Source organism: Trachypithecus francoisi, unplaced genomic scaffold (genome assembly GCF_009764315.1).
Source record: "Trachypithecus francoisi isolate TF-2019V2 unplaced genomic scaffold, Tfra_2.0 Lachesis_group15, whole genome shotgun sequence".
NCBI classification, from domain to species: domain Eukaryota; kingdom Metazoa; phylum Chordata; class Mammalia; order Primates; family Cercopithecidae; genus Trachypithecus; species Trachypithecus francoisi.
Genome location: NW_022681460.1, coordinates 46060565 through 46075744, shown reverse-complemented (window position 1 = coordinate 46075744; position 15180 = coordinate 46060565).

Here is a 15180-nt window from a genome sequence, read left to right as displayed (position 1 = left end):
ACCTGATTCTTTTTAAAAGCAATGTATATTAGTCTACTTTCACAGTGCTATAAAGAACTACCTGAGATTGGGTAATTCATAAAAAAAAAAAAAAAAAAAAGACGTGTAATTAATTCACAGTTCCACATGGCTGGGAGGCCTCAGGAAATTTACAATCACAGTGGAAGGTAAAGGGGAAACAAAGCATGTTTTCTCAATGGCAGCAGGAGAGAGAGAGAGAGAGAGAGAGAGAGAGAGAGCAAAAAGGTAGAAGTATCATACGCTTTCAAACAACCAGATCTTGTGAGAACTCACTCACTATCACAAGAACAGCAAGAGGAAAGTTCATCCCCATGATTCAATTACCTCCCATCAGGCCCCTCCTTCAACACATGGAAGTTACAATTGGAGATGAGATTTAGGTGGGGACACAGAGTCAAACCGTATTACAATATTATATTTTTTCTTGGTTCATCTTTCATTTTCTGAATCAGAATACTTGATTCATAGGTATAGCTATACAGGACATAAAATTTTGAATCTTTTTACACCATTTTTTATAATTTTTAAGTTCAGGGGTAAATGTGCAGGATGCACAGGTTTGTTTTATAGGTAGACATGTGCCATGGGGGTTTGTTGTACAGATTATTTCATCACCCAGGTATTAAGCCTAATATCCATTAGTTATTTTTCCTGATCATTTCCCTCCTCCCACCTTCCATACTCCAGTAGGTCCCAGTGTATGGTGTTCCCCTCTATGTGTCCTTGTGTTCTCATCATTTAGCTCCCACTTATAAGTAAGAACCCTGCCTTATTTGGCTTTCTCTTCCTGCTTTAGTTTGCTAAGGATAGCATCCTTCATCTTCATTTGTATTCCTGCAAAAGACATAATTTCATTCTTTTTTCTGGCTGCATAGTATTCCATGGTGTATATGCACCACATTTTTCTTTACCCAATCTATCATTAATGGGAATTTAGGTTGATTCCACATCTTTACTATTGTGAATAGTGCTGCAAGGAAAATTCATGTGCATGTGTCCTGTGGTAAAATGATTTATATTCCTCTGGGTATATACCGAGTAATGGGATTGCTGGATCAAATATTAGTTCTGCTTTTAGCTCTTTGAGGAATTGTCATACTGCTTCCCACAATGGTTTAACTAATTTATACTGCCACCAACAGTGTATGAGTGTTCGCTTTTCTCTGCAACCTCTTAAGCATCTGTTATTTTTTGTGTTTTTAGTAATAACAATTCTGACTGTGTGAGATAGTATCTCATTGTGGTTTTGGTTTGTATTTCTCTAATAATCAGTAATTCTGAACTTTTTTTTCATATGTTTGTTGGCCACATGTATGTCTTCTTTTGAAAAATGTCTGTTCATATCCTTTGCACACTTTTTAATGCAGTTGTTTGTTTTTCTCTTGTAAATTTGTTTAAGTTCCTTATAGATGCTGGATATTAGATTTTTTTTTTTTTTTTTTGGCCTATCCTCTGTCTTTGTTGTTTATTCTGTTACCTTGAACTTGTATGACAATTTTATTTATACATTTTAGTAGGTATGTGCTAAATGTTTAAAGTATGTTAAAATCTTTATTATAGCATTATAATCTTGTTTTACAGAAACAAAATATCTTACTTCTCTGAATATACTCATTATATTGTTTTGTTCCTTCTGAACATGTATTTGGTTTTTTGTTTGCTTCATTTTGGTTTGTTCTCCCTTTCAACTGCAAGGAGCTATTTAAATGTTAAGTGATCTTCAACTCTCTTTGCTATTTAATACTGAAGCACTGAACAGCTGACTGGGAGCTCCATGTATATAGAATAGTGTGTGAAGGATTTGACAACCAGTGCGGTTTCATGGTTTGTGTAATTCAACATTCTTACTTGCAGACTCCCAGGTACCAGATGTGAAAATCTATTTTCGGGGTGTAATTCAGTTTCTTCAAGTTTTGGGGATAGGGGAAATAAGATATATGCCTGTTTATCTTTCTTAAGAAAGTAAAATAGGAAAGGGAAGGTAGAAACTTCCATAGTTCACTTTATAAAATATAATTAAATATAACTTCAAACCCCTTATCCTGTACCTGACATGAATTTAGTGGCCTCTGTTGTCTAGAGTCCTCAGATTTAATATCTCCTGTAAATAAACATCTATTTTCCTATTAAGAACACGAAGGCTTAGGTATCTGGTTACTTAGTAGATAATATTTTGTTTACTTCAAGTTCCGAGTATTTCAGGGGCTCTGTAAGTAAAATGATGTCTATATTAATCTTTTCCTTTTCATATTTAAATTATAGCGTCTTTGGCTCTCACGGTCAATTCAGTTTTCCTTCTAGTTCTATCTTCAAATAGCATTTAAAATATTTTATTCACTTATTCCTCTCTCCGCTTCTCTTTGTTATTGTGGGATAATAAAACCTTTATTCCTCAAATACCAATGTATTAAGGTTTGGGAACAATCATCTATTAAATATGTACCACATTTTTCTGGAAATCTGTCTCTCTGTTCCTTACAAAGAAATCTCAACAATTATTATAGGTTTAAAAGTTCCAAATCTGTGCAGGTAATTCCCAACCTGACACTCTAGTCATGTCATTGCTAGTATCTATTCTATTGTATACATGACATCTCATCAGTCTACTGTCACTTCAAATGCTACATGCTTTAATACAAATGTGTAACTCTCCAACTTCTTACTCCTCTTATTTCTTACTCCTTCTTACTTCTAACTACTATGTTTGCTTTCTTTTGGTTAAGAATATCACTTTTGTCTCTATTCTCTGCATAAAACATATTTTTGGTAGTTTTTTGTTCTTGCCCCATAGTTAGTCACAATGCTTTATTAATTCATCTTTCTTTCCTGTCTCAGTGCCATTGTCTTATTTCCAAGATCTCTTATTCCATGCTTCGTTAGGCACTTAACCAGAGTTTAGTGTCGTTATTTGTAAATGGAAAGGGTAGGAACCAAAAGCAGTAAATATTACTTTGTATACCAAGCAAATATATATGCTTTACGTGCACAACTTACTTTAATGCTCACAATGTTCTTGTGATATACTTTTTCTCATTTTGGAGATCAATCCTTATCTCCAACCAGTAAGTGTATTCATTATTGTGACTTCAGACACTAATAAATAATTGTACCTGATCATCATATAAAATATATACTATGCTGTAATGTAAAATCATGCCACATGTACTCTTTGGGTATGACTTGTTTCACTGGAAAAGAATGTCTGTGACTTTATCCCTGTCATTATAGTTATATATATTTTTTGCTTTATCTGTTCTCTTGTTAATGGACATTTAATTTTTTTCATTTTAAAATATTATGACTATTATAGTTATTAATATTCTTGTACATGTGATTTAATGGATATATATAGCATTTCTTAAGTATTTAGAAATAATATTACTAGCTTAAGTGTGTTAGTGTAATTATTGCTGTTTCTGTTTAACTGTGTCTGGAATCATCTGAAGACTCAGTGGACCTAGATATTAAAAATAACTTAATCACATGACTTATACTGAATCCTGACTGTCACTGATATGAACATTGCGATCTAGGAGGGAGTTCCCAAAAGTAACCTTTCCAAAAATCAAGGAGGAAGTTGCAAGGCTTCTGATGACATAGCCTTAGAAATTTCAAAAAAATCACAACTGCTTCATTCAATTGTTTCAGCCAGTACAGAGGGCAGGCCAAATTCAGCTACAATTAACACAAAGGTCTGCATAGTAGGAGTCACAGTACATTTAGAAGTCTTTGTTAGAGATGAGCTACCAAACATATATTTACCTTTTGTGAATTGCTGAACAGTTTTTCAAAATAGTTGCACCTATATATGGGTGTTGCAGTTCCTCCACACTGTAATTAATACTTGAGGTTTTCAGTACACACTTCCAATTTTATCCATCTTGGTGAATGTAAATAGGCATATTTTTAAGGCTATAATCTGCATTTTTTTTTTTTTTTGAGACGGAGTCTTGCTCTGTTGCCCAGGCTGGAGTGCAGTGGCGCAATCTCAGCTCATTGTAAGCTCTGCCTCCTGAGTTCACACCATTCTCCTGTCTCAGCCTCCAGAGTACCTGGGACCACAGGCGCCCGCTGCCACGCCCGGCTAATTTTTTGTATTTTTAATACAGACGGGGTTTCACAGTGTTAGCCAGGATGGTCTTGATTTCCTGACCTTGTGATCCACCCACCTCGGCCTCCCAAAGTGCTGGGATTACAGTATCATCTGCATTTTTAAAATGAGTATGTTGCTGATGAGGTCAAGATTCTTACTGATCACTTGAAAATCTTCTTATGTGGAATATCTATATAAACTTGTCTCCAGTTTCAGTGTTTTAATTCTTTTGCATATTTATTTGTAGGAGCTCTTTATATATTTGAGATATATATTCCATGTTAAATACATCTTTTGTTCATATTGTATCCTAGTATGTGGCTTGTTTTGCTTCTTCATAATTGTATCTTCTAAGAGAAAAGTTTTAATTATAATACAGTCCATAATATGTTTATTTTATATCTAGTGCTTTGTATTCTATTGAAGATATTTTGACCAGGCACAGTGTTTCATGCCTGTAATCTCAGCACTGCACTCTGGGAGTTCTGAGGCAGGACGATTGCTTGAGTTCAGGAGTTGAAAACCAGCCTGAGCAACATACTGAGACCTTGTCTTCAAAAATAATAATAATAAAAATTAGACGTGCATGGTAGCACATGCTGGTAGTTCTGACTACACATGAGGCTGAGGTGGAAGGATAGCCTGAGTCCAAGTGGTCAAGACTGCAATAAGCCGTGATTGTACCATTTTAGCATAGACCACAGAACAAGACTTTGTCTCTCTCTCTCTCCATATATATATACATATATATATGTGTGTGTGTGTACATCTATCTATCTATCTATCTATCTATCTATCTATCTATCTATATATCTTCCTTCAAGGAAGGCCATGAAGATATTTCAGAATGTTTAAATCCTAGAATTATTATGATTTATGTTTTTATTAAGGCAAATAACCTATCTCAAATTATATTTTTGTGTCTCTTTGCAAGGAAATAAAATTTTGTCTACAAAAATATTTGAATGCTCTATTTACTGAAGAAATATTCTTTAAAAAAAGTGAAGTAATAAAAGGTGAATGCTTCATAGGCAGATACCCCACAGGCAGTAGCCCTAAAAAGATATTATTTCTCCTTCAAATTTCAGTAGAACTTTTGTTGTAAGCCATATAAATACAGGTCTATTTCTAGAGTTTTAATTACATTCTCCCTATCTATTTGTCTATATACTTTGCATATGTTTTGTTTTGTTGTATTTTTATAGATATGCTGGTAGTGTTTTAGCTTCTAAGAAAATAGAAACTGATAAATACTAATCTCCATAAAATTAACAGCTGGAAAATGACAGAACAAGGCTTTATGCCCAATCTTGTGTGCCTATACAATTTGTGTTAGTAATACTTTACAATAAAAATTTCTATAAGAATATAACTTTCACATGGAATGGTTGTACGGTTCAAACAGAATAATGAAAATGATTTTTTGTGAGTTAGAAAGCACTGAAATGACCAAATAACAAATTATTAAGATGTGGATGTAGTATTTTTCACTGGATCAGAAGACAGTTATGGGTTCTGAATGTCTCTGTTAACTATATGTCACTGAGTGAATCACTTACTATTTCTGCAATGTAGAATGGATCACGAGGTCAGGAGATCGAGACCATCCTGGCGAACACGGTGAAACCCCGTCTCTACTAAAAATACAAAAACTAGCCGGGCGAGGCGGCGGGCGCCTGTAGTCCCAGCTACCCGGAGGCTGAGGCAGGAGAATGGCGTAAACCCGGGAGGCGGAGCTTGCAGTGAGCTGAGATCCGGCCACTGCACTCCAGTCCGGGCGACAGAGCGAGACTCCGCCTCAAAAAAAAAATAAATAAATAAATAAACAAAAATTTATTTTGATTACTTCTTGGCATAAAGTTAGACTACATATGTTCTAGCATCTTTTGTAGTTAATTACACTTATAAGACTAAATTTTGGACAAAGAAATATGTGCAACAGTAATGTACACCTCTTCGATTTCTGGCCAATAGAATCTTTCCTTGAATTGTCCTCCATTACCTTCTTTATCCTGTCTGCTGGTTAGGTGTTAACTTACAGGATAAATCTAGAAGCCACATATTGAAAGCAGCAGAGACTCTGTCTAACTGCATTCTGAAATGTCTTTGAGAACCAGAAAACATCCTCTCATATCCCATCCTGCAAGCTGCTATCAAAACACCATAAGCAAAAAATGAATATCCTTTAAATTAACCCTTTAAGGCCCTAAGTTGTATGTATCTCAATAGGTGAAATTACCCTAACAAATAGATCCAAATTTCAGTGTTCTCATATATAAAGCAAGATAATATTAACTATATATAAGACTCTTGTCAAAATTTAAAAACTGATAAATATAAATATATTTGTCATAAAATTACACAAATGTGTATGCAAGGTATACATATTTCTGTTACTAAAGTTTTAGGAGTCCATATCATTTCTTCAAGCAGATTTAACATAGAAAATGTAGGAATTATATAAAAAAATTTTTTTGTTACTTAAAGCAACTACATAAAGCTTTAAAGCCTTATACATAGTAGATGACTTATTTTATTGAATAATTTTATAGTAATAAACAAATCATGTTGATGTAGAGTTAGACATTCTGGCCTCTAAATATTATCATCTTTTTATTATTTATTTAGATTAGATTACCAATGTATTTGTATTATAATCTGTATTCTAATTGGCATTTAATTTTGTGCTGATAAAGAGATTTTTGAATATTTATGATTTTTAAAGTTCACCCTTTATGTGTAAATTTGTTCTTTCTTTTACTCATTACAACATCTTTAAATAATACATTAGAGCACTAGTAAAACAAAAAATACAGAATTAACACTATCTTTGTATCACAAAGAGAAAAACGTTTTAATAATCGAGTACTTATAGTGAATTTTAGATAAAATACATATTAAAAATGCTACCTTCTATAAACCTATTGCCTTTTATTTTATTTTATTTTATTTTATTTTATTTTATTTTGAGATGGAGTCTCGCTCTGTCTCCCAGAATGGAGTGCACCCGCAGGATTTCGGCTTACTGCAAGCTCCGCCTCCCAGGTTCACGGCATTCTCCTGCGTCAGCCTCTGAAGTAGCTGGGACTACAGGCGCCCGCCACCACGTCCAGCTAATTTTTTGTATTTTTAGTACAGATGGAGTTTCACCATGTTAGCCAGGATGATCTTGATCTCCTGACCTCGTGATCCGCATGCCTGGGATTACAGGCGTGAGCCACCCCACCCGGCCAAGTCTATTGCCTTTTGTTATATACTATAAATTCTAATATCAGTTACAACTGTATACATAATAAAATTCTTAAAATATAAGCATTTGTTTCAGTGCCAAACCAGGTACACTGATATAAAATTTTATAACAAACTTTTAAAGTGGAAGATAATTTCTCTGTTATATTTATATTGGGGCTTTATATTGAGGTTCTTTTCTGAGACAAAAATTATTTATGGAAGAATTCATGTGTAAAGTATAGAAGTTCAGAAAATATTCTGTAACCTTAAACTATCATACAACTTTTGAATTTAAAATGACTACTTACATCTTTTCTAGTTTGTGAAATGTCTAAAATGAACAAGAGATTTAAGACTAAAGAAGGTGACATGTATGTTTCTGATTTATTTGTTCCATTTATTTCTCTTTTTCTCTATCAGCATCAGAGTTATAAAGTGTAAAAAGCAGCATATAGCAAGTAGTTGCATAGCTATTGCATCTGTCTGTTCAGGAGTATAATTGGCAGTGGTGTCAGCATCTTAGATGTTGCCTGTGGCTCTGTCAAAGATTAATCTCTTGAAGGATAAACTGTCTTTAATACATTGCTCTTTATAATTGCTTAGATTTCTGTGATATTACATTATATTACAACTCTTACTTCAAAGAGCACAGAGTGCCTCACAGATGTTGTATATTAATTCTCAACCTCCCTGCAAGGCCAAATCTACAAAGAATTATGTCTTCCTTTTTTTGTGATGGGATTACTTCAAGCATGCCGCAACCATAATAAAGTATTCATTTGAAATAATGTTAAATCTTTAGTCGTAATTATGTGAGGGAATATGCAAAAATAAAAACAATCATGAGATAATTGTAATACATTTTCCATTTTATGAAATAAATAATCACATTTATTAAAATAACAAAAGTAACAAAGCTATTCACAGTAAGAATAATTTAAGGGATGCACATATCTGAATAATGAAGGTTTTACAAAGTTATTGCATAATATTATTTAGATATGTGAATTATTTAAAGTTAATTATATATTTTTCTAAAGATATAATATGCTGTCATGAAAATAAATTTTAGTTGTTTTTGAGTCAGTTTTCTTCAATATGAGGTACATTAATTAAATACTACCTAGGGGCTTTGTCCACTCTAAGTGATTAGTTAGATTAGCCCAAACTCAATCCATGAAATGCAAAATAGAAAAAATCTTTATACAGAGATGTGAACATAATTTTAACATTACAAGAAGTTGAAGCCAATAGATAACAGCTATCATTGATGAACATCTGCATGTATCAGGAAAATACAATATATAATCTCAATTCACTAAGAACTATAAAAAATAATATTTTGAAGATCAATATATTGAGTAAAAAGGCTAAGTGACTTCTCTAATTTATCCGGTAAGCAAATTAGATGAAATGTGAACTAAATGTGGCAAAATGTTAAACTTCCTGTGTCACTTTAACGATTTCTGTTATCCAGTGAATACCTTATACAGATATATTTGAAGGAAAAAGCCAGAAATACACATAAAGTTGCCTTCAAAATATATGCTGAAATATCTAGTATTCTCTACCAGCAGTAGTAGTCGTGGGCTTGAAAAGACGATCACACTTCTGTGACACAATAGGCTTTACGCAGCACCAAGCTTATGTAGCTTTAATAATAGAGGACAACGAATACAGCATACTCAACAGAAGAGCGGAGGTCTCATGACTTTCAACGCAGCTTCTGAATGTCCTCATGACTCAGCTATGAAACACACGTGATCAAGAGAATTGGAGCCAAGTGGACATAATCATTTTTGACATCTTTTCAAGCTTCATACCTTCTGATTTAAGCTAAGGGTCAAACTCTCAAAAATCCTTGTTGTCAGAGGAAAGACTTACCAGACAGTGTTTAACCATTTCTTTCCAGGTTCTACCAAGCTTATGTAGTTGAATTAATTGGAAATACATAAAGCTGATTCCTTACTGTCAAAGGCTCCCATAAATGTCATTTCTATTTTCTGGTGGAATGCTAAATAGTTTTAATGTTCGTATAATATCTATTCATCTAAATGTGTTTTTGTTTGTTTTTCTTTTTTGACGCAGAGTACAACTGTCATCCGGGCTGGAGTGCAGTGGTGTGATCTTGGCTCACTGCAACTTCCACCTCCTGGGTTCAAGTGATTCTTAAGCCTTAGCATCCGAGTACCTGGGATTACAGGCATGGGCCACCATGTCAGGCTAATTTTTGTATTTTTAGTAGAGACAGGATTTTACCATGTTGGCCAGGCTGGTCTCAAACTCCTGATTTCAAGTGATCCACCTGCCTGAATTTCTCAAAGTGCTGGGATTACAGGTGTGAGCCACCGCACCGACTGTAAAATCTATTCGTGTGTGCCTATTCCTCTCTGTTTAGACTGAAAAATGTTCTGAGGGTAGAGATCTGACGTTAAGAATTTTTCTGTTCCCAATATTGCCTAGTTTAGTGTGAAAGAAGAAAAATAAACTAGGAGAATAGGGACCTATTTTCTAATACTATTCAGTAACTTTCGGACATTACAGACCTCTGATTTCTAATCTATAAAACAAATCAGATTGACTAGGTAATATCAAGTGCTTTTTTTTTTTTTTTTTTTTTGCGATGGAGTCTGGCTCTGTCTCCCAGGTTGGAGTGCAGTGGCGCGATCTCCGCTCACTGCAAGCTCCATCGCCTCCCGGGTTCACGCCATTCTCCTGCCTCAGCGTCCGGAGTAGCTGGGACTACAGGCGCCTGCCACCACTCCCGGCTAATTTTTTTTTTCTTTTTTTTTTTTTTTTGTATTTTTAGTAGAGATGGGGTTTCACCATGTTCTCCAGGGTGGTCTCGATCTCCTGACCTTGTGATCTGCCCGCCTCGGCCTCCCAAAATGCTGGGATTACAGGCATGAGCCACCATGCCTGGCCATCAAGTGCTTTTTATACATTAAATATACTATTCGTCTCTGAGGCTGGCAAAACATCTCACACAGGTATAACATTACTTGGGTGGGAATTTTGAAATGCATTCTTTATGGAGCATACATTTTTCTTGCTGATAGGTAGAAAGAAAATATTTGGGTTCTAGAAAGAGAACTGCACTGTTTTGTATCTTTATTATTTATTATTTACATGCTGAGTCCCTGTAAGAAGACTGCACATCCCTCACCATTGCCATCATAGGGTTTTCTTGAGGGAGGAGTACAATTCTCTTTTCTATTGTTAGGCTTGACCACATAAATTTGTTTGGGGAAGAAAATTTGAGTGGAAGTAATATATGGCAGTTCTGAAGAGAACCTTAAATAGTCATTACATATTTTAGTAATTTACTTAAATTTTTCCATATGTTATAAAGAGATCATGTCCTCAATACTGTTAATCTCATTGAAAATACATAGTGCAAAAGCACAGCAAACTTGTAGTTTACATGTAATGACAGAGAAAAATAAATCTTTGCTTTGAAAGCCACTGAAATTAGAGTTGTCATCAATTACAGGTTATTTATCAAATCCAGATTATTCAATAAAGAATCTCAAAAACTATATACGTAACAACAGCTCAGTAATACACATCTTAAAGGAGATTCAGAGTTATATATATCTCATTTCACAAAAATTTATAACACTGTATAATTTAACCTCCCCAAATATACATACTTGTATCTGGACATAATAATGTAATTCAGCCTGACATAAGAACATAGAGATAATATTAACATTTGATAATTTAACAGATCAGACGAAAATAAGATGCCTCCGTGGATTGTAATTGAATTAATAAGACTTTCCTATTTTGATTTAGTAATCATTGAAATACCACAAACTAGATTGGTAAAATTGGAAGGTTGAAACAGACAAATTAATTTAACAATTTCTTCACTTTACCAACTCCCTACCATTGTCTCTAAAAATTATTGTTAGCATTGTTATTGTTAGTGATTGATGATAAGAATTCATTAGTAATAGATTATAATAAAGGAATAGATGATATATGGACTGTTCAATCAATCTCAGAATTCTTTTCTGGCTCCAAAATGCACTCAGATGAAACATAGATAATAACATTAAGTATATCTAATCAATAATTTTAAATGGTGGATATACTTTTGGATACTTTTTCCAGATTGTTTAGAATAATATATGATGAAAATACTACTTGCAGATGGTCTCTGCAAATGCAGATCTTATTGTAGTTATGACTTTGGAAATAGTCACTTTACCAACTTTCATATAAAGATAAATATAAAAGAATTATGGATATATTACTAAGTTTAAAAACTATAAGCAGGCCGGGCGCGGTGGCTCAAGCCTGTAATCCCAGCACTTTGGGAGGCCGAGACGGGCGAATCACAAGGTCAGGAGATCGAGACCATCCTGGCTAACACGGTGAAACCCCGTCTCTACTAAAGAATACAAAAAACTAGCCGGGCGAGGTGGCGGGCACCTGTAGTCCCAGCTACTCGGGAGGCTGAGGCAGGAGAATGGCGTAAACCCGGGAGGCGGAGCTTGCAGTGAGCTGAGATCCGGCCATTGCACTCCAGCCCGGGCGACAGAGCGAGACTCCGTCTCAAAAAAAAAAAAAAAAAAAAAAAAAAAAAACTATAAGCAAAACTTTTATTTTTAGTAGTCTTTCTAAGTAGAAAAAAAAACTGTTTTTAGTACTTTTTTTTTTTTTTTTTTGAGACGGAGTCTCGCGCTGTCACCCAGGCTGGAGTGCTGTGGCCGGATCTCAGCTCACTGCAAGCTCCGCCTCCTGGGTTCACGCCATTCTCCTGCCTCAGCCTCCCGAGTAGCTGGGACTACAGGCGCCGCCACCTCGCCCGGCTAGTTTTTTGTAGTTTTTAGTAGAGACGGGGTTTCACCGTGTTAGTCAGGATGGTCTCGATCTCCTGACCTCGTGATCCGCCCGTCTCGGCCTCAAATTAATCAATATTATATGATTTTATAAGAACAATATAATCCTTCATCCATATGCTGTTACCATATCAAAGTATACTCTTCAGATATATTTCCAGCTTTTATTCTTGCATTTAGTACATGAAAAATTATTTATTAATATTTCAGTAGGCAGAATAATTCTTCTCCTTAAAGATGTCTATACATGTATTCCTCTGTTTAGACTGAAAAATTTTCTGAGGAAAAGATCTTATCCTTTTAATGCCCAGAATCTTGAATATGTTAGGTTAGATGGCAAAGGGAAATTAAAGTCACAGATGGAATTACATTTGCTAATCAGCTGACGTTAAGGTACCTAGATTATCCTTAATTTTCCAGGCGTACCCATATAATTACAAGGAAACTTTAAAGTAGAAGAAGGAATCAAGAGGGAGAGCCATGGCTGCATGGGAAGGATGTGGCCTAATGTTGCTGACTTTGAAGATGGAAGAAAGAGGGCATGCAACCAGCAAAACGGGAGGCCTCTAAAACCAGAAAAAGACAAGGAAACTAATCCTAGAGCCTCCTTTCAGGAAGGAACACTGACATCTTAATATTAGTCTGGTGAGATCCATGTCAGACATCTGATCTACAGAACCGTAAGATAAATTTGTGTTACGTTAAGCCACTAAATTTGTTGTAATTTATCACAGCAACTTCAGTAAATTAATGCAATTATCTAATAAATCTCATCAGAATTCTTGAGCAATACACCACTTTTCTATGTTCAAATTTCATTGACAATGAAAATAAAAAGAAGAAATTAGAAAACTTGAATTAATAAAATTGAAATTAATTCCATTATATTTCTAACAAATATCCCTCTCTTCACATTTTTATTATTAGACTTTATTCACCCACAGTTGGCAGTTCATTATTGTAAATCACTGGTATAATTTAAACAACCTCCTAACGTATAATTTATTTAGTAAACTACTAGCAGATTTACTTTTAAAAACGCTTTGTATTTCATTGTTTCACATTTTCTCAGAAATATTTACTAGCTTTCCATTGACCAAGTAATAAAATACATATACTTTTATATGGTACTTCATATATCTGATATTTATATTTACCTTTATGACATCTCTTAGGTTATTAAAAAAAGAATTTTCATTCCAGTTGATTTAGTCTGCTCACTAATATACAACTAATATACATTTTTCCACAACATTTTTGATATGGGTTATCTTTTTCAACTCTCCACCTCTGCTCAAAATCTACTGTTCCTTGAGGTTCTGATGGTCTTTCATTTACTCATTCAACAAATATGTATCAAAGATCTAATACATGTTAATTAAATAGGATAAATTCAAGAAAAGGAAAATGAAAAGAGTAAGGTTGTTATTTTATAAAGCAAGACACATAGAGTGTTAATTTCAATACAGTGTGATATGGAAACTTTAAGAAGAATATATAGGAGTGATAGAGACAGGAGGCAGGAAAATACTAACTAGAAAAGGGAGGGGTTCTTGGTGAGGGCTCCACCCTCAAGCCTGGAACTGTGGCCCAAAGTGAGAACTTGCTATCACTGTTTTCCAGCTTCACTGTTGCCTTTTTGGCCTGCCCGCCCCCAATCTGCACCCATAAAAACCCCAGATTCCATTGGCAGAGCAGTAAAGAAGAACAGAAGAGAAGCAGCCAGATGTAGGAAAGCAGCAGCTTGACTCAGAGGGATGGCTTGATGGTGGGACTTCGGAGAAGAGCTCAGCTGGGGACAGGCTCTCCTTTCCACCTCCCCTTCCCACTGAAAGCCACTTTTGTTGACAATAAAATCCTCCGTGTTCACCACCCCTTAATTTGTTGATGTGATCTGATTCTTCTTGGACGCCGAACAAGAGCTCGGGAGCTACAGGTGTAGACACGAGCTATTTAACACTTAAGCCGACCACAGAGCGCAAAGCTAAAAGAACACTGTAACACATGCCCTCTGGGCTTCCAAGGTGGCGGGTAACCCCCTAGATGCTGCCGCCGGAGTTCACGGAGTTCTGCTCCTGCCAGTGCCCAGAAGCGCTCATCACAACTCTTGCACCCACTTGTCCGTGGGCTCCCCTCGCACAAGGGGTTGAGAGCTGCAAGCTGAGGAGAGGAGTCACTCCTGTTGCAAGACCCATGAAGGCGTCAAGGCAAATTTCCTGTTTCAGGAGCACAGATGGATGGGGTAGAAAAATCAAATTGTGGAAGTACTTTCAAAAGTAATTGATATTTGAATAAGCTAATAGAATTAGATAAATGTAATAGCATTAGTAGGAAAAGGTTAGGGAGAGTGTTCCAGACTGAGAGATTTACGTCACTGTGGTTGGTTTGGGAAAGAAAACACAGACACAGTGTTGGAAAACATTTGGGAAATATGGAATTACTTTAAATAAAATAATCCCATTATTCATTTGATGTCTTATAATTTACTGTGACAGTAGTAGAGAGATTAAAATGTTGAAAGGGATAGCCAGGCCAGATATCAGCAGACTGGTTTTGAGACTGTTTATCTCAAAGAAAGAAAAATACAAAAAATGTGCATACTTCTTTATTAATGAATTTCAAAGTAGTAATGAATCTAGACAATATGTTCAGATATCTGCAACATATGTATTGTGATATTAAAATATCTGTTATTTCTATTGGTGACAAAGCAATTAGTTACTGATAATACCACAGTGTTTTGGAGAAGGCAACCATAATTTTAAAAGTACTAAATTTTGTTAGATATAAGTGAAAACAAAAATGGCTTTTTTTTTTTTCCTATTCATGTTCAGGCATTTTCCAAATTATATGTGTAAATCTCAGGTTAAGTATCCTTTGATTCTAGTCCAGGCCCAGGGATCCAGGATTAACTACCATTCAATGCCAGCCAGAAGCAAATATAATGCTTCTCTGGAGAATATAATATCATTTTCAGGCATCAAA